The sequence below is a fragment of the Chinchilla lanigera genome, unplaced genomic scaffold (genome assembly GCF_000276665.1).
Source record: "Chinchilla lanigera isolate Chin_1 unplaced genomic scaffold, ChiLan1.0 scaffold00022, whole genome shotgun sequence".
NCBI classification, from domain to species: Eukaryota; Metazoa; Chordata; class Mammalia; order Rodentia; family Chinchillidae; genus Chinchilla; species Chinchilla lanigera.
In genome coordinates, this window is record NW_004955423.1 from 26,985,532 (window position 1) to 27,000,147 (window position 14,616).

At 44.0% G+C, this 14,616-nt stretch overlaps 1 protein-coding gene across 7 annotated transcripts in view; it reads right to left on the bottom strand.

Moving 5' to 3' along the window:
* Positions 1-7,777, bottom strand: part of Atg4c (autophagy related 4C, cysteine peptidase) — a 179,444-nt gene extending 171,667 nt beyond the window's left edge. For 4 of the 7 annotated variants that reach the window (XR_001234058.1, XM_013514382.1, XM_013514384.1 and 1 more), the window contains exon 1: positions 6,621-6,710. The gene's annotated coding sequence lies outside the window, so the exon portion shown is untranslated. Of the gene's footprint in view, positions 1-1,564; positions 1,757-6,620; positions 6,739-6,969 lie in introns of those variants that run through there. The other 3 variants (XM_013514380.1, XM_013514378.1, XM_013514379.1) reach the window with 3 other exon arrangements.
* Positions 7,778-14,616: the final 6,839 nt, after the last annotated feature.

The window sequence follows — 14,616 nt, forward strand, 5'->3', positions numbered from 1 at the left end:
TGGAACATCTTATTGTACAAATGAGTAAAAAAAAGTTCTCAAATGGCAACCGGACATATCCGAAGGCCACAGGAGCCAGCCTAAAGAACTGCCACTGACCAATTTTGAGACATTTTAAGCACACAGTGATACCAAAACAAAAGGAGATAGGAGTGGATCGTGGTGGCGCACACCTGTAATTCCAGCATCCTGGGAGGCTGAGGCGGGAGGATTACAAGTTTGAGCCCAACCTGGTCAACTTAGCAAGCCCTTGTCTCAAAAAGTGAAAAAGACTGGAGATGTGGCTCGGTGTGAAGGCCCTGGGTTCAATAAGCAGCACTAGGAAATAAACAAGCAAAAACCAAACCAAACCCAACCCAACCCAGCCCAGCCTGGCCAGTGAGGGGGTGGGGAGCTCTTCCCTGGAGAGGCAGGCCAGCCAGGAGATGCACGCAGAAGCACTGGCACAATGGGGAAATCACTATTTGGTAATTACCAATGCACTCACTGTTAAGGCAAGAATTGTCAGTGGCTGTCAAAGTAACTGGACAGAAAAAACCTGCTGGAAAACAGAATATGTTGTTCTATCCAGTGTGACAGGTCCCGAGAACAAGGTGCCCGTGGACGAAAAGAAAAGTAAGAGAGACAAGAAAAACAAGAGGCAAAAGTCTGGGACCAGGAGGCTTACAGCCCCGATTACCAATGTCACTCACTTTTTATTGAGCAAGAACCAAGTGAGTAGCTAGTACAAATAGGTGGATACCAAAGGGTTTAGCAAGGATAATTAAAGGATTATACTCTTCCACATGTAGTCCAACACACACCTGTAATCCCAGCACTCAAGAGGCTGAGACAGAAGGACCGTAAACTCAAGGCTAATCCGGGCTGTACAATGAAGTCTTAAGAAACTCTAACAAATAATAAACAAATCATCGTGTCCTCAATGCACTCTAATCAAAGAATGTCCTTCCCCACAAGAATATTTACAGGATCGTAAGTGCCATACTCACAGTTTAACTATTAAATATAAAAGAAAAATGTGCTTTTAGAACGTAGAAATCTGGCTAAATGATAGATCTTATCACCACCAATGACAGGACAAACTCTCCATCACTGAAGTAAGAGCTAAACACTGCTGCACTTGAAACCAACTGTGAGAAACTATCAGATACATCAGTCTGTGAGGTATCTACACACAGCTGGTCTAGACTGAAAACAGTGTCCGTGGGCACAGCCTGGGGGACAGCGCTCACCCAGCTCACGCATTGTGTATCTCTTTATCTAGAACGTCTCCAGCTCCTCTTTCTTCTCAGAAGACACACGATGAAATACTTAGGGGTGACAGGCCATGATTTTTCCACTTCTACCTTCACATAACTCAGCAAGAAAAAGGTACACAGGCATACTCAAATTCAGAGAGTATTACACAGCAAGGGGGGTGCACGTCGCCAACATCAATCTAGGAGAAGGACACATACACACAGCACAGGTATTTGTTGCACTAGTTTCAACTTTTTATAGGTTTGAAACTGTCAAAAGAAAAAAAGTTGGAGAAAAACAGTTGGAGAAAGTTGGTGAAAATTACCTTTACTTCAGAGCAGCTGATCCGACTTTATGAAGCGTCTTCACCCTTCCCATGAGGGCTAACAGCAAGAGCAAAAGTCCAAACTGTCTGGCTACCTCAGGTGCGGTGGCACATGAGTGTAATCACAGCTACTCAGGAGGCTAAGGCACGAGGACTGCCAAGTTCAAAGCAGCCTGCTCAACTTAGCAAGACCTGTCTCAAAAGAAAACATAAAAAGTGCTGGGGATGTGGCCCAGGGCTCCCTTGGTCCAATGCCCAGTACCAAAAGGGAAAAAGATTTTGATTAAAAATAAAGGTGATAATTCTAACAAATAGTAAGTAATCACAAAATCACCCGGCATCAGGTTTCTGTACAGCTACAGACTGAACATAACGCCTGCTGAGAATTCTGGGAGGGGCAGCACGGACCACGCACACGGAGGCACCTCGGACAGCAGCAGATTCACAAATCATCTGACACAAGATTTTCTCCAAACCAAATCTGACTACTACGCCAACTTTTTTTCGAACTGAGTTTTACTATTTAGTTTTAAAACTAACACATGGTCACAGAAATCTAGAGGATCCCAGACCCAATATTACTGTCATAATAAACACTTCAGCTCTGTACAAAGAAGTCTGTTGACAAAGGTACATAATTATCACCTCATTTAACCCTCACAAGGATAAAATAGGTATCATTATTACCCTCAACTTGTAAATGAAACAGTAAAGGTTTGGAAATGTTATGTAACTTCCGTAAGGTCACAATGCTAGTAAATAAATAGCAAGAGCCTTGGAATTCAGATAGTCTGACTCCAAAGCCCACACTCTTCATTCTACAGAATCCATAACTTACTCTGAAATAAAAAATTTAAACTGACTGTACTGATCTAGTGTCTCTCAAAAATTAAACAAATGAAACATTTCACGGAAGAAAATCAGAAGTAGGTCTTTGTTCCCCGAGGTACACTTGCACTTACATAGGTACCAGTAGAAGGAAGTCGGAATTTAACCAGATGCCCAATGTACTGCTAAACCCCAAGCAAGCCATTCAAATACACGGTTATAATATGTTACACACAGGTCCGAAACACATACTAACCTCTCACCTAGAACTTCACCCCTGCTCATCTGAGGGAAGAAACCCAGACGACTTAGGGCAGCTACCCCAGCCTCAAGTACACCGAGCTGAAACAATGACAGGACAGGGCAATAGGAAACCAACCTTGAGCACTGCGGCCACAGTGAGCAACCCTGGAGAACGAAGGGGCCCTCTAAACCTGGCCCTGGGGAGTGTCCTCGGTCTCAGCGACCTGCACCCCAGTGCACGCAGTCACAGGAGCATACCCCCCTGGGGTGGCCCGCGATAGCTTCCCTTCCCACGCGGCTCGCATCTAACCCACCATCCCCTCCTAAGCATCTCCGAGGCCAGCACCACCGTCTCCAGCTAACATCAGTCTCTCTGGGGAAACCCCACAACCTCCTAAATGGCTTCCCCCATCTCCAACCTAACCCCCTCGCACTGCCCCTTCTCCAGTAAGAGGACCCCCGTCCTTTCCTCGTAGCGTTTAGCAGAGCTGGGGCTGGAAGTTTCTTTGAGTATCTGACCTCATCTGCCTCCTCGCAGACACAGTGAACTCTGAGGGCAGAGACGGCTTCCTCGCTCCCGTGTCACTGCGGCCCAGAGGACCGGCGAGTGAAAGATTCAATGCGGAGTGGTGGACTGCGTGTCAAAGGTTACACGTGTACACAAAACGTCCGAAAAACAGAAGCAAACCATCATGAGGAGGTCCCTTGTAACATGAATTCTAGGTCACGGGATTTTACATTCTAACACTGAAACCGATATGGCAATCCTGGTCTGCTTAATTGACAATATTTTTTTTCTTTTAGTGATTCATAAAATAATGGTGCATTTTAGAACTTACACAGAGAACTCATGGACCTACAACTCACCCAGCCCCGAGTTTAAACCTGGCAACCAAGCCTCCCTTCTCTCTTGGCCACTACCCCACCCCTACCGACCGGGCAATAACGCACATTCCCGGGGCGCACGGGCGTCCACCATCTGCGCCCTCGCTGGGGCACTCTGGCTCCTTGCTCATTCCCACCACAGCTTCATTAAACACTGTGCTTTCCAGAGTCAAACAACACCAGGCACCGTCTACAGGCAAGAACTGAAGATACGAAGCAGGTGGTTACACGTCCCTCTTGAATCTCTCCCAGTACAACTCACCCTAGGAATTCTGCTCACCTTATACTTCCCTCTGAAACTTTCTTCTTAACTTCTACCTACAAAACCTCCACCTGCTATTTCAATTATAGATTAATGTCACCTTCACGATACCTTTCCTAGTGAACCCGTTTTCAACTTTCACATTCTAAAACCCTAAAGTCTGACACACACCAGCCCTCCTTTCTGCTTCTGGTAGGTCGGGGCTGCCCTCACAGCGGGGTCCCTCAAGGTAGGGACGCGCTCCTCTCCTCCCCTCTGCTCTGCGCCCAGCGCACAGTACAGTGTCTGTCTAGGAACAGCTGCTCAGCCAGTATCTGCGCCTAATATACTGTTATCCCAGGACAGAGAGCAAATCTTTGCAGCTGTGGTGCAGCAGAAAGAGTCAAATAGATCTGGACTAGACGACATACATTCTTTGAGCTTCAGTTTGTTCAACTGTAAATAATACTTAACAACCCAGGGAGTTGCTATAATTAACGGAGATGATGCTTAAAAGTACCCAACACAAACATGAGGATAAAAAGACACTCCCCAGGGACTGTTCTGATGATTTCATTAAGTATTCAATAAATACCTATTATGGAGTAAAATCTCAAGGAAAGTATCTATTTCAAAAGTAGGAGTCTTAGGAGGCAAATGTTTTGGAGGAGATCAGAGGAAGCAGGAAGATGAAACAGCAGGCAGAGGTAAAAAGATCAAAAATGATTTTTAAAAAACTGTACATGTATTATACGTATATATGTTCAGTTCCCAAAAATGAATGTAATTACTATGTATCACAAATATTCACTAATAAAAAGAATCTCAAGAACATAAAATGTTTGAATGTCTAGCTTCATAATCTTTTCCAATAAAGAATTCTGTGAGTGAATTAATTCTGAAATATTATACACTTAGCCCCAAATCTTTAGCACAGCTGAAGCCATTCAGATCACTTAGGAATAACACTAACTTGACAAGACACAAGAATCAATATGCATATGGTACCGACAGGCAGAGATTACACCACTGAATGATGACCTCATTACTGAGCTTCTTGCGCAGTAAGAAGCTGCAGACCCATCTGAGTTACACGGTCCCCAGGCAGGAAGAACACAATCGCTTTCTACAAAATGCCTGTGAATAGTATAAAAAGCTGCTTACCAACGCTACCTAGAGATACTTCATAATAAATTATCACACGTACATTTCCAATATAGTTGCATCATGTTTTACAGGAAAACAGCATCAAACAAGTGGATTTTAAGCTCTTCTTTACTAAGTTATACAATTCCTTATATTGCCCATTTTTAAACTTCAAGCAGTTCTGAAGATTTTATAGCAAGTGAACCAATAATGCAATATATTATCAGATTACATGACTAACCAGAAACTCCTCCCTCTTCAAGGGAAGAGCTTTCTCAGCCGGAAACCCAGAAAATACATAGATTTAACCTTTCAGAGTCTCTCCAGTCCCACTGGATACTTTCAGTGATTCATAATATAATTACAAACCACAAGCAAGCAGGAAAGATCACTCCCTTGTGTCTGTTATCAACTGTCACAAAGCCACTGCAAAAATTCCACTAGGACATACAGTCCGAAAATAAACACAGAAGAAAATTCCCTCTAAGTAATTCAGATACAAACAGCACTAGGACAAGATATTCTCAACGCTAGGAGAGCAATGAACCCCACGTGAGAAAATAATCAATACGAAACAAAATGTAAGCCAAAGAAATCACAAGAAATGCACGCTCAGGGCCAGCCTGGTGGTGCATGCCTGTAATCCCAGCACTTAGGAGGCAGAGGCTGGAGATCACCAAGAGTTTAAGGCCAGCCTGGGCTACATAGTGAGACCCAGTCTCAAAAAAAACAAAACAAAATAGAAGCAATATAAATTCTTAAGCACAGCCATGCTGTGTGCCTCAAGAATGCATTCCATTCCAGGGCTCCATGACCTATGCAATTACAACATATTGGATGGAGAAGCGGACAGGGAAATTAAGCGGCCTTCTGTTAAAACAGACATAACAGAACCTGCAAGTGTAAAACAAAAGAATCAAAATTTCACTTATTTTTGGATTACAGTTGATTTCATTGCAAGTGTCTTATTCATGTCATGTGTAATTATTTCAGTATTGTTTTATGTGTATTAACAAATTCTTTCCAATTTTTAAAATCACTTTTTGACTCTCTGGAAAATTTTGATAAATATGAGCCACATGAAGACCAGCTCTCTGGGATGGCCACCAATTTCTTATTTTTAACTTTAAATTAACATATAGTAAAATGTACTTTTATTGGCAGGCAGTCTGATGAATTCTAACCCTACACAGATTCATGTAATTGTGACCACAGTTCTAGTAGCAAAAAAAAGAAAAAAAAAGAAAAAAAAAAAATCCACTGCGGGCCCGACCCCAGACGACCTCGGACGGGGTGGGGTGGGAGGGTGAGCAGACACCAAACAGAGCGAGCGCACGTCCACACCGGGGCGGAAACGTTCGCAGCCAGGCTCGAGGGTCGCCGTCTGAAGCGGTGGCCAAGGTGACAACCAGGGCGGGGGTCAGGAAGGGGGACGTGGGACCGTGGGGATTCGGGGCGTCCTTCTTTCTGCACCGAGAGAGGCTGGGCCGGCGGAGCCCCGCCGGGGACCGGGTCGCGCAGGTCCCTAGGACCTCCGGAAGGGAGGCGGCTGCCCCGGCGCAGCCCGGGACGAACCGCACCAGGCGGAGGCAAGAGGGAGGCGCCGCGGCCGCAGGGTCTCCTCGACGGACTGAGCCACGCAAGACACCCGGTCTTTCGGGGCCAGAGCTAAGTCCCAACCTCCTCGACTGCTCCCTCAAGTCGACCCCTCACCGAAACAGGCCTGGAGAACTGAACGCACGTGCACGAGCCACCAACCGCGAAACGCTCCAGCCTCGGCGGACACCGCCAAGCAGCAGCCCGCGGGCCGACTCTCGGACCTCGGCGCCGCACCCTCAGGTCCCGCCAGGCCACCGTAGTCGGAGCGATAGCCTCGCGAACACCCCTGGCGGGCCACCGTACTAGGTGCTGCGGCCTCGCGCCAGTCGCCGGTCGGCCACCATACTCGGAGACGTTTCATGCAAGATCTGCGGCCGGCCGCTTCCGTACACAAACGCCTTCCCGCGGCGGCCGCCGCCTATGATCTGGATCGTTTCCTCGACCTGTTCTCCTCCATCCTCACCCAGTCACTGCTGTGGCGAGCGCAGAGACATCGGAGAGGATCTGTAAGCAGTGTTTCTGCGGTAAACAAACCGCATCGCGGCCGTCCAACGCCTATCGAACGATTGGACTTCAATCCCCAGCAAGCTGTGCGACGTTACAGGCTTGCCTCCGGGAACTACAAGACCCGGCATGCCCCGCGCCACAGTCCTCGTGCTCCCACCAGTGTATCTCTCCACGAATCCCTGCTTTGCTGAAAATACCCAGTGTTCTCTCTTAATCTGCTTTAAGGGCCCTCTGAGGGCTGACGATTGGGCGCCTGAAAAACGTCCCGGGATATGTGCGCTCATTTTCTTCTACATTCAGATTCCTTTTAAGAATTGAAACAGGACAGTCTTAGGCCTCAATCTGGAGAGATGTCGAGAGAAATACTAAATCATTGCTCAGTATAATCTTGTGTCGTATGCAGAACCGCAGATCCTACTGGAGCAAAGGCTACCAGACAAGAGCCTGACATGCATAGGAAATTACAGTAGAAGCCAGAAGTAAGAAAGGAAGAAAGAAATAACCGTCTGTACTACCAGGCTATGAAACCGCACCAGAACAAAAACCTGATAAAATGCATAATTGAAAAGTTCAATATTAAATTTGAAACATGCATTTCAATTTTTAATGTGTTCAGCGGTTTGCATTCATTTATTTGTATTATTCTCACAAAAATAAGTAACTACAGTAACCAAATCTATTTATTTTCCATTCACTTGGTGGGGCCACCAGAGAACCAAACAGGTTATGACAAGAAACAAACGAGATATTTATTAAAGTGAGCAAACAAAACAACTGTTTCCGTGTCTGATTAAATAGCCTGTGGTTCCACTTTTTAAGTACAGAGCTCCCTGATTACTTGGAAGAAATAGCATGAATCAAGCAAACTGTGTGCTTTTTTTAACTTCCATAAAGACTTGGATTACACAAAGAATATATATTAAACAGGCCATGAGAAACAATGCTTGGATTTGTAAAATGACCCTGATAGTTATGCAAAACTAAATTGTGAGTGTACCACAAACACTGACTTTTTATGGGCTCATAGAAAAACAAGTTGTAATTGTTAGAAAAGGGAACAGAACACCTTTCCTCTTTACAAATTCATGTAGAAGCCACAGAGGGACATTATATTCTGTAACACTGACATGGCATCAGCTACCATACAAACAGCTTTCCAACTCCAGTGTGCTAAATTATGCAACACTAGCAAGTAAATATTTAAAATCTGTGATCATGGAAAACAATCTGCAGCTTTCCATACTCATGCACCAAAACAATATGCACGCAGTGAAAGACAGCATTTCCACTGGAGTGATTCAGAGGTAATGTTAATAAACTACAATTAGGTTATCTGATATTCATAGACATTTATAGCAAATAAACATATAATTGCAGCCACTTATTAGTAATGTTATTAAGGAAACTTTAAAATATGCTAACTATTTGATATATATCTGTACAGAACTTTAATCAGTTGTGTAAATTAATGTGGAAGTTTAAACAGTACATAATTTATGTAACAGATGATGTCTTTGAAAGATTCTTGCACCTGCCGCACTCAGCAATATTCTTTCCTCAAGTCCTTGCTTTGCACTTGTACTAGTTAGCACTACACAAGAGTAAAAGCTGAACAAGCTGTCCATTTTGGTTCGCAAATAGCTGAGGCGAAGCACTCTTAAGGACTACAAACTGTTTCTGAAGTACGGAAAGCTTTGATAATCACAAGAGATTTAATGTTATATTTATAGAAGGGGACTGCAGCCTTGAGATCAGTAACTTGTAGATTTCTAAAGGCTAAAAATTATTTTTAAAATTTGGTGTAAACCTTTCCTCCTTTCCGTATTTCAATCCTTTCTCCTACATCTTCCATTTCCATCTCTCCTCTGCCCCCTTTACCCCACCCCACAAACACACAGAATCCTCAGAATTTTGAAAACATCTTCGGTGGACTCAGCTTCCTTACCTAATGCAACAGTTTTCTAACTTCTTTTTCTTCTCATACTGCAGCAAGTGCTACAAAGAAAACCTTAGGCCTGACGTGATGCACAGGATGTCTTCACAGCAACTAACACTCAAACAGAACTGTGCTAGGTCCTGGGAATATAAGGATTTTCGGATGTGGAGTTTATGGTTCCAAAATACATAGTGGTAGGCACTGTGACAGAGGTATAGACTAGTGCTAAGAGCGCTGGGAAGGCCAGTTACTCTCAAATCGAAGGATCCCAAAGAAGGAAGCCCCGAATCATTTAAGTGATAAAAATAAGCATCAACTAGCTGCAAAAGAGGGTGTCTCAACCCCTTTAGGATAAATTCATTGTAGCAGGAGCTTGGGTTGGTGGGAATGATACGACAAAGCATGGAAAGACACACAGGAGCTGTTGTGTACTCTGATAGTGATCTTGAAGTAAACTTGGATTTGAAGGGAACCATCTATGCACTGACAGAATCAGATTATATTTTAGGCTGCTAGGTGTGGTACAAAGGGTGGATTGGGGGAGCAAGACCAGTCAGGAGATTGTTTTCATAATTAGGTTTTTTTCAAGGGGAGATATAAGATAAAATAATGCTATGGAAAGAGCAAAAGATTGGTCAGAGATGTTAAGATAGAATCAAGAGGAGGTAGGAGTAAGAGAAGGAATAAAGGGAGACTTGAAGGTTTCCAGCTTTGCAATCTTCGACACGTTGATCTGGAAATGTTTAAAAGTTGTCCCATGGCTATGCTTGGGAGCCAGTTGTACCCAGGATTTCAGGGAAAGATTTGAGCTGAATACAGCATATCCCTCTGGGTTGGGTGGATGGAGATGAGACCCGGTAACCAAGAAGTCAACAGGCAGCAGAGATGAGGCAGGGAAGTGTCTAAGGAACACGATTTTTACCTACGAGCAGGGCACGCTAGTTTAAATGTGTTGAGGAGCCAAGGAAGGCCTGAACTCACCCCTGCACCCAGCGTTTAATGAGAATGAAAAAGACAACAAAGCTTCAAGGGGCCAGGGATACAGCTCAGTGGCACAAGCACCTGCCTGGCAGGCACAAGGACCTGAGTTCGATTCTCAGTACCAGGGGTACAAAATCCTCAGGCCAGAGCTGGCCTTTGTTAAGACTGGGGGCAAAGCACAAATTCTGAGAATTGGAATGTAGCAAATTAGAGTACCAAAGAAAGGAAAGAAAGATTTTGAAGAGAGAAAAGTAAAAAGCCAGCAAAAAAAAGAAGAAGAAGAAGAAGAAGACAGTGACCAAAGATGACAGGACCATAGAGAAATATTCACCAGCCTGGAGATGGCAAAACAGAAATCATACATACTGCTGAGCTTCCCCCGGCCTCTGTATTTACCTTCAGTGAGTCGTGGAAGCAGAGTGTAATGGCCTGACTTACAACTCTCATGTCGTCTCCCTTTTTAAAGAGAACCCACCCTCCTCCTCACAGTCAGCTGCTTCAGGAGAGAGATGTCCAGCCCTTAATCAGAAGGCATGGATTATCACCTACTAACATCTAGACTCTAAACATTTGCCTGCAGTTTACAGTCTAAATACTGTGGCCCATTGCTTCGGGTTAACCGTGAACCTATGAGAGAAGTCTACGCAAGGAAATGTGGGGAGAATGTGCTGGAAAGCTTCTAAGAGATGTATCTCTCCCTATAAAAAGTGGAGCCCAGCCTGGACTACAGAAGGAGACCTTGTCTTAACAACAAAACCAAAAAAAAAAAAAGCAGTACATGTTGTACACTTTAACTCCTAACAGCATTACTCACAATAAAAGTAAAAATAACACAAATGTCCACCCACAGAAGATGGAACAAGCAGTATGAGATGCGCACATACGAAGGAATACTACCTGCCGATTAAAAGGAAGGAAATTCTGGCACATGGGTGAACTTAGAGAACATTACGCTCAATAGAATAGGCCAGTAACAAACAGATAAATACCGAGTGACTCCACTCACAGTGTTGTGGCAGAGGCGCTTATTTAACTGAGTCACCCACGGAGGCCGGATGCAGAGACAAGCAAGCTCACTGGGGGCCAGTGGTGAGCACCCAGTACATGACTGAGCACTGACCCCAAAGGGCAGGAGGGGAGGGCAGTTATACAGCTCTAGTTCCGGGTCTTTGGGGGGAGGTGCTGATATGATTTAGTGCAGCTATAGAAAGACCACAAAACATGCGCTTACCTCATGACAAAGGAACAAAGGTGTTTGACATTTTGCATAGGGGAGAAGCAGTCTTGTGACAGAGCATGGGGTGGTATCAGGGTAGGTAACTATGACAACGTTTTTAAGAAACAAACTTAAGGAAACAGAAACTGAAGCTTTAAAATGGCACTGGAACACAAATAGCGTGGGTTTAGTTTTCTTTCCCATATTAACAGGAATTCACTAGACTAGTCAGACTTGTGGAGACAGAAAGAAGAATGATGGGTGTCAGAGAACAGGGGTAAGGGGAATTGGAAAGTTGCGGTTTAATGGGAAATTTTGGTTTTATAAAAAGAAAAGAGTTCTGGAGATGGATGGAAAGATGTTTGCACAACAATTGACGCACTTGTGCTCCTGAACTGTACATTTAAAATGGTTAAAAAATTGGGGGAAAAAACCACTGTATGCCAAGACAATTTTGTGAAAAAAGAGCAGTGTCTTCAGCTGGATCCCTACCTCACACTGTATACAGAAATTAACTCAAAATGGATAAAAATTTTTAATATAAGAGAAGTCTCAGAAGTTTTCTTATGTCATACAAGTAAATTTTTAGCCCTTGTATTTGGCAAGGACTTATCAGATACAGCACCAAAAACATAAGCAAAAAGGAAAAATATGTAACTAGTACCTAAACTATATAAAGATTTCTAAAAGTCCAACAACAAAATGAAAGCAAATTAATTAGATATACACAAAGGACAGCAATAGATAGTTCTCCAAAGGACCAAATGGCCAATAAGCACGTAACAGGATACTGACCATCACTAAAGGAAATCAAAGTCATGCCCATAAAGACACTTGCCTAGACTTTCCCCTCCCTCCTGTCCCTTGGTACGTGACCCAAGCCTGGCACTGCTTGTGTTGCCCTGCGTGACAGGTGGTGCCCCTCTCTGGGACCTCTGTGTAGAATCAGCTCCTTCCTTCCAGCCTCAGTCTCTTCTCCTGCATCTAAACTGACCTGGGTGAACCATCAGCCTATATCTAAGTTCTCAGCACAAAAGCGGTGTCTTTTGACTTTGATTTCCTTTAGTGATGGTCAGTTTAGATAGTTTTTGTGATTACAGTTTGTTCTCATCATTCACAGAGCCTGTATGTGCAAAGTCACCTGCTTGCTGGTGGCTCTCTCCTGGTCATTTGTAGACATGGTACAGAGCCATGAAAAAACGAGACCCCCCAAGTGTGTCCCCAGCTGAGGCCACAAAAGGCCAGGTTCTGTGTTCTCCCTCCAGCTTTTGTACTGCAAACCAGTGTCCCTTTCATAGTATACTTAGCACTATATTTTCTTGGGCTTTTTTGCTGGTGATTTTCATGTTCAAAATGGCGCTAAGCAACAGTGATAAAGTGCCATCTGGTGTTCCTAGGTGAGAGGCTGTGCTGTTCTTGTACATTTAAATATGTAAAATTTTATTCATCAGTGCTATCTCCATGAAGATGGAAAAAGAGCATTCAAGAAAAAAAAAAAGAGGGTGTACTGTGCCTTAAAGAGAAAACACTGTGAGAGAGATAAGCTTCATTCGATCATGAGGCGGTGCTGTCAGCAGGGACACACCTGAGTCCACAAGCCAGGCTGGTGGTGCATGCCTGTAATCCTAGCACTCTGCGAGACAGGAGGATTGCAAGTTCAAGCCCGCCCTGGGCAGTTTAGCGACTTATCTTGGGGATTTATCTCAGTGCATGGACTCTGGGTTCAATCACCAGTACCATACAATAAAAGTCAACAGCATACATTAAAGAGGATGTATTTAAACAGAAACATGCCTAAACAGGTTATGTAGAAAATGAAATAGTAAAGTTATGTTAATGCAGATAGTGAGCTGTGTGGAAGGAGGGGGCATGGCAGATGATTTCTGTGTCACTGTCCGTGTGTCTGCGGGGAAGACTGTTGGGAGTGGCTGAGGCTGGAAAGTAATTACACATGCAGGACAAAGCCAGCCCGAGAACATGGGAGCTCCTCGAAGCATGTAAACAAGCTATTGCAGCGTGTTAACTGATTACCGGGCAGTGAAGCTGAAATCAATATCAACCTCTCGAGGGTATAAATAAACACTCTGCTGTTCTTGGCTGGTTCCTCTCCTAGGCTTAAGAGAAAGGGGAGCTCCACCTGACTCAGATGTTTGTCTCTTGTCTAGCTGTTCCTCATTCCCACCACCATTCCTCCCCAGGGCACACCGAGAACCCAATGACTCCTTACAGAAGATGACTCAGTTCTCAGATCCAATGTACATCAACTTGACACCCCGCAGATTCAAGCCATGCATGGCAAAGATGGACTTCTATGAGGGGAAACACAAATTAAAACTCGCAAGAGCAATCCCCCACCCTGTATTCCACCCTAAATCTGCAATAAGATAGATACATTTAATTTATGCATTATTTATCTATGTATTTACTACCCACTTTTCTCTCAGTATTTTACATACTGTATTTTGTAGTGAGAGAGTTGGGGATTTTATTGTTCCAAATTGTTCCAAATTGATTTTATTGTTACCTCTATTACTTTGATAGCGAAGAAAAATAATTGAGTCCTTCATTATCCAGCAGTGGGAAGAAGGTGTACAACACATACGTTAGTCCTGGGAGTGTATTTTGCAAGAGACATTAAGGACTTAGGAGTTTAGGCATTATTGCCCATGAATATAAACGAGATTGAGGGTCTGGAGTCTGGAGGTGGACGTTCACAGGTGCGAGTTCTTCTCTCTCTTGTAGCCATGGATCCTAAGCGAACAAGTGAGCATCTCAGCTTCTCTGCCCTCTGCCCTCATACACGGCCCCATGTAGAGCCAAGGTATTTACTGAGGTAAGGATGAGTAAGAGTCAATGCTATTCAAAGTGTGCTCCGCAGACGGCAGGGTGCCAAGACCTTTTCAAGAGGTCCACAGTCAAAACTCTTTCACAGTCCCTCTGGCACATCATGTTTTTTTTTTTAACTAGGCTGGCATTTGCACAGAAACCACAAAAGCAGCGATCATAAAGCTCTGGGTGTCTCCGCCTGACTCAAGGCACTGGCACCAAGCCATGCCAGCCGCCCCTGCGTGAGTCACTTCCAGCCCTCAAAGTAAAATCGCACTCTCCTTTACCACCGATGAGGCCATCAAATGTAGTAATCTTATAGAAACTCAACTCTGTGTGCAAGAATTTTGGTTCACAATACAGGAAAAACCAATAAAGCACTTCCGTTGCATACCCATGTAGGATGGTTGCCTGGAGGAAAAACACTTCTGTGATTTTTTTTTTTTTTGAGTTGCCAGCTAAACTAGACATTTGTGTCCTGGAATGCCATTTTTACATCAAGAGTAACTTACAAACAAAGTTGGTTTATTTAGACATTGCCATTTGGCAGAAATTTTTTTTGAAAAATGAATGACATGGCCTGCTACCTCCAAGGAACACAATACAGTATTTTTGCCAGTATAATATTTTCAGCTAATAAATTA